Source organism: Camellia sinensis, chromosome 5 (assembly GCF_055761805.1).
Source record: "Camellia sinensis isolate YWXY chromosome 5, ASM5576180v1, whole genome shotgun sequence".
NCBI lineage: Eukaryota > Viridiplantae > Streptophyta > Magnoliopsida > Ericales > Theaceae > Camellia > Camellia sinensis.
The window spans coordinates 182,532,510-182,541,245 of record NC_138965.1 but is presented as its reverse complement, the minus strand read 5'-3'; the positions used below and the strand labels follow the sequence as shown (position 1 = coordinate 182,541,245).

The 8,736-nt window shown below is 32.3% G+C and overlaps 1 long non-coding RNA gene across 1 annotated transcript; it reads left to right on the top strand.

The window, feature by feature from the left end:
- Positions 1 to 1,519: 1,519 nt before the first annotated feature.
- LOC145791035 (uncharacterized) lies at positions 1,520 to 4,517 on the top strand. Its single transcript, XR_014330662.1, has 5 exons — positions 1,520 to 1,641; positions 3,120 to 3,197; positions 3,616 to 3,640; positions 3,752 to 4,016; positions 4,149 to 4,517. It is a non-coding gene; the product is annotated as an uncharacterized LOC145791035 (long non-coding RNA).
- Positions 4,518 to 8,736: the final 4,219 nt, after the last annotated feature.

Sequence of the window (8,736 nt, the reverse complement as noted above, 5' to 3'; positions counted from 1 at the left end):
AACAGCGAATTCAGAACATAATTTTTTTTCGATGAACTCGTGGTTTGTAACAACGAGTTCAAAGGAAAGAAAAGTTAATTAAAATCGCGTTTTGTAACCACGATTTATTAATCGAAAGCGCTTTTTGTAACCACGAATTTAAGATTTTCCAACTTTCACGCGGGACAGGCGGAAATATGTTGAAATCGCGATTATGAACCCGCGAGTTAGCTTATTTTGGGAATTCTTTGAAAACTAGGCTTAGTTTGGGAATTGATTTACTATTTTAGCTTATTTAGGGAAATGCCCCTCTTAGTTGCACGGAGCGGGAGTGGGAGCGAGAGCGTAGAATCGTAGACATTTCAAGAATCGTTAGTTAGGAGCGTTTGTATATATTTTAAATAATATATAAAAATATATTGTAAGATTATATTTTTTTATGGGACTATACATGTTATAAATAAATAAGAATTATAAAAAATTATATGTTAAAATATTCTAATTATATACTTTTATTAGAATTTTTTTAATTTATTCTAAAATATTTTTATTACTTATTTATTTATTTATTCTAAAATATTTTTGTTAAAAATTATTTGTTTTATGTTATTTTCTTAAAAAATAACATAATAACATTAATTCAATAAATATAATATATAAATAAATACACATAAATTTATAAAGATAATATATAATATATAAATTAAAACAGATATCTATATAATAAGGGAGAAAGGTTTTTGAAATTGTATAAAAATATATGTGAGATACATTTTGATCCAATGGCTGAGATGATTTGTTTTTATTCTTTAAAGGCTGAGATGCTTTGTGACATTTTCACATTCCCACCCAAAACAATCCCTCTCTCGCTCTCTCTGCAGCGTCCCACCCACCCACGAACGACAAACCCAAACATTATTTGCACTTCTCTTTCTCTCTCTCTCTCTCTCTCTCTCTCTCTCCAACTTCTCAGATCTCTCTCTCTTCCTCTCCCTCTTCCTCTCCCTCCCCCTCCTTTCCACTGCCGCTCCGCTTCCATCGTTGTGCCGCCTCCGAACTCCACCGACAGCAACTCTTCATCTTTTCTCCCTTCCAGATCGAACCCCACGTCTTTGAAACCCCACTGAATTTTCTTTGAATCTCATACATCTTCTCTTTCGATTTGTTTATCCATTCCTCTCTAGGTTTTTAATTCCTCATTTCAATCCATACCCACTTTTCCTTTCTTTTAGATCTTCTCTCTCTAGCGATGTCTCTCTCTAAAATTTTGGCAGAGGAGTCTCTTCCAGTTGGGTACCAATTTCGCCCTACCGAAGAACTCATCAATCACTATCCGAAGTTGAAGATCAACGGCGATGAGAAGCAAGTCAGTGTTATTCGAGATATCGATGTCTGCAAATGCGAACCCTGGGATTTGCTTGGTAAAACTACCTACATAAAAAATTAAAAAAATTAAAATTTTGGGTTTTTTGCTTTGATTATTGATATATACTTGATTAAAAAGCCCTAATTTTGGGTTTGCTTTGATCTATTTTTATGCAGATAAATCGGCGATAAAGACGACCGATGATGAGTGGTTCTTTTTCTGTCCTAAAGATCGCAAGTATCAGAATGGGCAGCGATTGAACAGAGCGACTCTGGCTGGGTACTGGAAGGCCACGGGTAAGGATAGGTCTGTCAGGTCTCTGAGGGGAACCACTGTTGTTAGGTTTTATTCTTGGCAATCCCGTTTGACAAAACTCCTTTCAGTTGTATTTCTTTTCTCACTTTTATTTCAGTAAGGCTATGAGTGTTTAGATGCGAATCCAACCCGAATTGTGCCTTTCAGAGAAGTTTATGATGCTAAAGCTTTCAAGATTGCCACTTCGCTGATTATGACGGGGATCGAGCTGCCCGGTCAGCTCGCGGGGGTCTAGGGGGCAGCGCCCCTTGGCGGGTCCGGGGCAGCGCCATGGTGGGGTCGAGGGGCAGCACCCCCGAAGCAAAATGCAAAAATGCATTCCAAGTTGCCTGTCCGCTCGAGCGGAGAATCCCTGGTTCCAGCAGTTTTGGTTGCCTGCAAAAGTACTGAGATGTGTGATTTCGCGCTCGAGCGGGCTGTTGGGCGCTCGAGCGGACCTCTGTTATATCACGCGCATATTTTGCTGAAGCCGCTCGAGCGGGCTTTTGGGCGCTCGAGCGGAGATCGCGGGACAGATTCTATAAATTCGTGTGTTGGGTCAGATTTTAGGATTACTACTCCAGATCTACTTTTTGGGTTCTAGGGTTTATATCTGGGGATACTTTGGGAGTTTTCTTTGATGTTTTTGAGAAGAGTTCTTGAACTCATGGTTTAAAGAGAGTACATCAAAGGTTTTGTTTTCTATACAAAAGAGAGAGTTGTTCTTCGGTGGATTCTGAAGAATTCGAGCCTGAAGCTTTGGTGGATTTCGGGGTGGCTTATCGTAAAGACAATTCTGAGGTGAAGACGGGTTGGAAGAGGCACATAGAGGTTGGTTCAATTAGGCGTGGATTCGCTAGGTAATTGAGAGTATACCTGTGTAATTCCTTTAAATCTTCTTAGTGGATTGTTTTGTGGTCGTTGCCCGTGGTTTTTTGATCACAGTTGGAGGTGTCCAATTGTGGTTTTTTTCCACGTAAAATCGTTGTGTCTCTTTGTCTTGATTGTTTGATTGTTTGATTGAGATTGTTATATTCTGCTTAAAATTGATACATAATCACAAATCAACATCTAGGGGATTTCTAGATTTTTCAACTGTGATTGGCATGAAAAAGAGAACTGTCCTTTTGTGTTTAATGCTTTTATGATTTTTGCACAATCTGTATACAACTTCTATATGTATTACATTTCCCTTACTGTAAATTTCCATTTGATAACTATTTGTTTATGGACATGTCTGAATTATATTCATTCCTTCACTTTTAATTACTATATTTTGCAGCCCAAATCAGTGCATATTTAGTTATTTCAATATATATAGATATTGTTTAATTATGTTCACCGTCTAAATTCATTTCATTAGATGTTGTAATAAAAATAAAAATAATAGTTAATAACTATTACAATTACTATATTATTGTAGTTGTTGTTTATATCATTATCACTGTCATTTCATTTCACTGGTGGGGACACATTGCAGTATTTTGATGGATATGGATATCATGGAACATCATTTGAGCAAACATATCGATGTTACCCTGCATCTTTTATTGATAAGGTAGGAAAGCTTTCCTCAACATGATAATTGTTTTGTTTTGTTTTGTTTTGTTTGATTCACTTAATTAATTTGATTTTATTCATTATACTGTTTCAGTTTTATGTTTTGTCATCTTTTCTATGACCTCAATCAAATTCACGGCACTCTTTAATCAAATGTAAATGTAAATGAATTCTGGAAAATTAACAATTAAGATGATACCATATGTGCTCTTTCATTTCCCTTGAAGGCCTTCATGTCTTTCTTTACTCATTTTCGTGTCCATCCACATCAAAAAAAAAAAAAAAAAAAAGGAGATGGAAAATAAAAAATATAAAAGGAAAACAGTGGAACGGGGGAAAAAGACTGTAATTGTATGTTGTCTTTTACTTATTCATATTCGAATTTCTAATTTATTTGTTTCTTTTCAATCCTGCAGCCACAGATTGAAAATGGTGATAAAAGTAAGTTATCAAACTCTAAACACTTGTGTGTGCATGTATTAGCCTTCTAAATGTCTTAATTTTTTATTTTATTTTTATTTATTTATTTATCTTTTCATTATGTTGTTGCAGTTATAATGCCTCCCTCAGCCCTTGACCGTCTTGGTTAGTTGATTTATTTGAAATTTTTTATGGTGGCTTATTATCTTTTGTGGTTAATTCAAAATTTTTTCCTATTATCATCTAAAATGCTAATATAAGACTCTATTCTGCAACATCTCTTCATATTGATTATCCTATGTTGTTTGAACTTCGCAATGCTGCTACTGAGCGCATTTCTCATTGTGGCGTTCTTGAGTTCATTGCAGAAGAAGGCATGATATATATGCCTTACTGGGTAGGCAACCAGTAGTGTTTTTGTATACAAGTTTTGTGGTTTTGGTGTATTTTGCTGTGTACCAGTGTCATTGAGGAGTCTTTGTTTGCATTTATTCTCCATTGATGCACCCTATGTACTGCTTCATTGTAGATGATGGAGAATTTGCTCTTACAAGAAGGAGACATTGTGTGAGTGAAAAATATGACTCTCCCAAAAGGGACATATGTTAAACTGCAACCCCATACAAAAGACTTCTTCGATGTATCCAATCCAAAGGCCGTGTGAGTTTATGATCTTTTTGCTTTGATTTTGTTGTTAGTAGAATGATATTTCCTGGCCCTGGCATCATTTGGCCTTCGTGCAATTTGATTGTCATCTTGACCAGTAAAAGAACATATATAACTCTGTAAATCTATATAATAAGGAAGAAAGGTTTTTGAATTTATCCTAGAGACAATTGTCCTACTAGGACATTTTAACAGTCATGATTCAATTGTGTATTTAGATAAACGGATTAGATAGACGAAATTTTGGTTTTTTATGTAAATGTTATATGTCAATACTTCATTCTCTTTTTATAAAATATTAACAAACTTTTATAAAGGAATTTTTTTTTTTGTTTTGCCAAGTTTTATAAAGGAAGTTTAAGTTCAATATTCTTAAAAACTATTAGGGTTGGCAGTCATGTTTTAAAATGTAAAAATATTTTATATAGTTTTAAAAAAAATTCACCAACAAAAAAATCCAAATTAAATGTAAAAAAATTAATCCTTAAAAAAATATTGGATAAGGCAACCTTACTGCTTGCCAAATTGGTGCAGAATATTATTTTCAAGAATAATTTTCTTCTAAATTAGTAATAATTTTTTGGTAATGGAAATGGTATAAATCTAGAATTTTTAACCTGGAAAATATTTCAAAATTTTAGTGTACAATATAAATTTAAAATTAATAAAATGTAAGTTACACAATAATGATGCTATGATTTTGAAAACAATGGGTGATCCAATTTTCAATGGAATTGGTATGGGAAGTATGGATCATGGAAATTGAACACGGATTGTGGAAAACAATACATAGAAGGATATCAAATAAATGAGGAAGGAACCTTTTTTGACCGTTGAATTATGACCATCCATTTTTGCCAATTAAATAGTAAACAACAAAAAATATATTTAGATAAATTATACTTTACTCATTTATGTTTAATCATTTTTTTATTTTAATTTTTTAGATTTTAAGTTTTTTTTTTAATTTAATCTTAAAAATAATTTTTGTTAAAAATTTGACAGAAAAATGCTATAATAACCATTACATAATGTAAATATTACCCTAGGAAGTTGCATCACGCAACAGGTAAGACTCGAACCCAAACATCACCCCTGGCAAGGGAGCTCCTCATCTACTGGCCCAATCCTTGGTCTTACTCTGGTACATACTTTATAGAGTCAAATTTGAGAAAGTAAAGAGTCAGTATTGTAACTTCATTGTCCTGACTGTGGCATGAAAAACTCCCTTTCCCTTTCAATAGTTTAGCAAACTCCTAAACAGCCTTGCTAAGTTGGAACAATTAGAAATTTCAATTCATAGTCAAATGTGAAGCATGGCATGAATCTCTCGCTATTACAAATCCAGCAAGTTTGAGTTAAAATTAGACTATCTTTTTAGAGTTGTTTTCAAGAATTTAGTGGTTCCTCTTGCACTGGATATTTTATATCACTGCTACAAAAAACCACTATTACCATTTTCGAAAACATCCTTCCTTTTGTTTACTATTTCTCTTTAGCTTATACACAGATCTTAATGGTTTGGGTGTTTTGACATCGGCACTCTCTCCCTCACTCTCTCTATACAGTGTTTTGACATCCTCTCATTGGTCTTGGGTGTTCTTCAATTTGAAGAGAGATAGAAAAACAGAGTGAGAAAGTGAGTTAGTTTTGAAACTGTATTTCTCTTTAGCTTATACACTAAGATCTTAATGGTTTGGGTGGGTGTTTTGACATCGGCTCTATCTTCCTCGCTCTCTCTGTACAGTGTTTTGACATCCTCTCATTGGTGTTGGGTGTTTTTCAATTTAAAGAGAGAAATAGAAAAACAAAGTGAGAGAGTGACTTAGTTTTGGCACTGTATTTCTCTATTAAATATATTTTTATAATTGCATTTTAATTTTAAATTTAAATAGTGTTACGATTACAATTATATTATAATTCTAACATTATTTACACCGTGCCTTCAGGCACGGGCATACGCTATATATTTGAAATTTATTGAAAAATTCATTAAAAAGATTGGATTTGTACTTTAATATGTACTTCATTGAATTTCTAATATTTTTGTAAAGTGTCTTATCAATGTAAAAGATTGGATCTTATGGATGGTTATTGAGTGTGGACAGTAAAGTGCCCTTGAAAATTCACTAAATTTAGTATCTTTGCATATTTTGGTGGAAGTCACATATGCTTGACATGGATTTTTGTGAAAATTCAGTGTCTATTGTGCATGAATAATTTATTAGTGGGTTGAAGGAGGATGTTATAGTATTATTGCCTCTTAATTTTTATATACATTAGTTCCCCCTTCCCCTTATCATGGTTATGAATTTTCATGGTTTGTTTCTGAATTCATTTTTCTTTTCAAGACCTCTGACTTTCCAACACAGTTGGTTGTGAAATTAGCTTGGATTTGTTGTATCATCCATGATATTCTGGTATTAACAATAAGGTTAGTCTTTAAAGTAACTTGGGTTAGTTTTATTTCATTTATTTATAAGTAGTTAGTTGAAACTGTGAAAAAGTTTGAAGGATTTGAAGTATTCCTATTGATTTGATGTTTTATTTGATTGATTTGAATTATTTCTTAAATAGGGCTGATTTTGAAAATATGTTAGAGAATAAGGTGGGAACTCTTGAAGACATCACCCCAATTATGTGAATGAGGTGGGAAACCTACATTCATGATAAATTCATTAAAAAATAAAAAATTTGAAATTTATTAGTTATTTATTTCAATTTTCTTTATATTTTTTGTTCCTGTTTTATGTGAAATTTTAAATTGAAGTGATATTGTCATTTTAAATTAATTTATTATAATTGAATTTTGTAGCACGTATTAAACAAAAATTGTTCACAGTGCCTTCAGGCACGGGTTATCGATAATTTAGATTGTTAATCTAAGAATAATTTATGTGACCAAAAATAAAAAAATAAAAACTAAACACCATATCAAAACTTCACCTAATGATGTAAAAGTTTTTTTTTTTAAGTTGTAGAACATGGTATTCATAATACAAATTTAAAACGAACCTGCAATTAATTTTGATGAAATGGACTTGATGTCCAGCAACCTAACTTCCTTTGTTGCTCTAAACTAATAGCAACTTATATGGGTTGTTCTAACCATCTATATAATAAAGTAGATTCGTTTTCTTCTCTTAATTTTTTGACTTTCACTCTGCTTCTGTTTTTAATTAAATACTCTGACTTTCATGTTTGCTCAAATTTATATACTTCAATAGTTTTATCTGACGACTATAAGTATAAGTTTTGTTAGTGTTTCACCTTTCTCTTTGTGTCAAAGTTTTAATAATAATGTTGTATTTATGTTCTGTATAAATGCACTAATCCTTAATAAATAGAAATATTTATTTGACACATCTTAAAAGATAATTTTTTTTTTCTTTCCAGGTAGCTTTAATTGTTTTCCTTTCCCACATTGGAAGTTCTGTATAATAATGTTGCATATATGTTCTGTATAAATGCACTAATCCTTAATAAATAGAAATATTTATTTGACACATCTTGAAAGATAACTTCTTCTTTTTTTCTTTCAGGTAGCTTTAATTGTTTTCCTTTCCCATATTGGAAGTTTTGTACCTGCAGATGTTGCTACTGTGGGTTTGACTGACATGTTCGATTTTTATATCCCTGGCCTTTTGGTATAATTAATTTTTTTGGTACTGCATTTTTGCATATTTTACTACGAGAGCTTACCAGAATTCCAAAAAATAGGATATTTTGTGCCATGGGAAGCAAATTTATGAATGCTGAACAATCAACATTTGTGATTGATCTACATCAAGTTGGAATGATGCTAAAGGTATAGTTACACAGTTTTCTCTTAACCTACTAATAATGGACATGGGATTGACATTGTTATCTTGCTGCCATATTTGAAAGTGGGGTTCAAGTGCCAATTAATCGAGGGTTATCGCCAATTAATTTGTTTCTTTGCTTCTGTTTAAATTTTGAATTCCTAAAGTATCTTAGAGATTGTTGAGTTTATGTAAGATTGATGCTGAGTTAAGACTCTTCCTCTGAAGTTCTTGGTTTTTGTTTTTGAGGTGGAAAGAGCTTCATTTCATCATTTTTATAGTGTGGGTTATACAGTATATTTGGATTGGAGGTTGTTCACTTTATATGAGATTGATGTTGAGTTGAATTCTTCATCTTTTGTGTATGTTATCATATTTATTAGGTGAGTTTTTTTTTTTTTTTTTTTTTTTTTTTTTTTTTTGTGTTTGTGCGTGTGTGTATTTTCTAGCTTAGAGTTGATTTTAGCTTTATTTACTTTTGTTTATATCTTAGATATTGTTGAGTTTGTGTAAGATTGATACTGAGTTAAAACTCTTTCTTTTTCGTGTACGAAATCAAAGTCCTAAATTTCGAACTGACAAGGTAAGATTGTTTGTTTTGATTTTGGTTGCTTTGGTCACTGTTGTTTTGATTTTGAAATTAGAAAT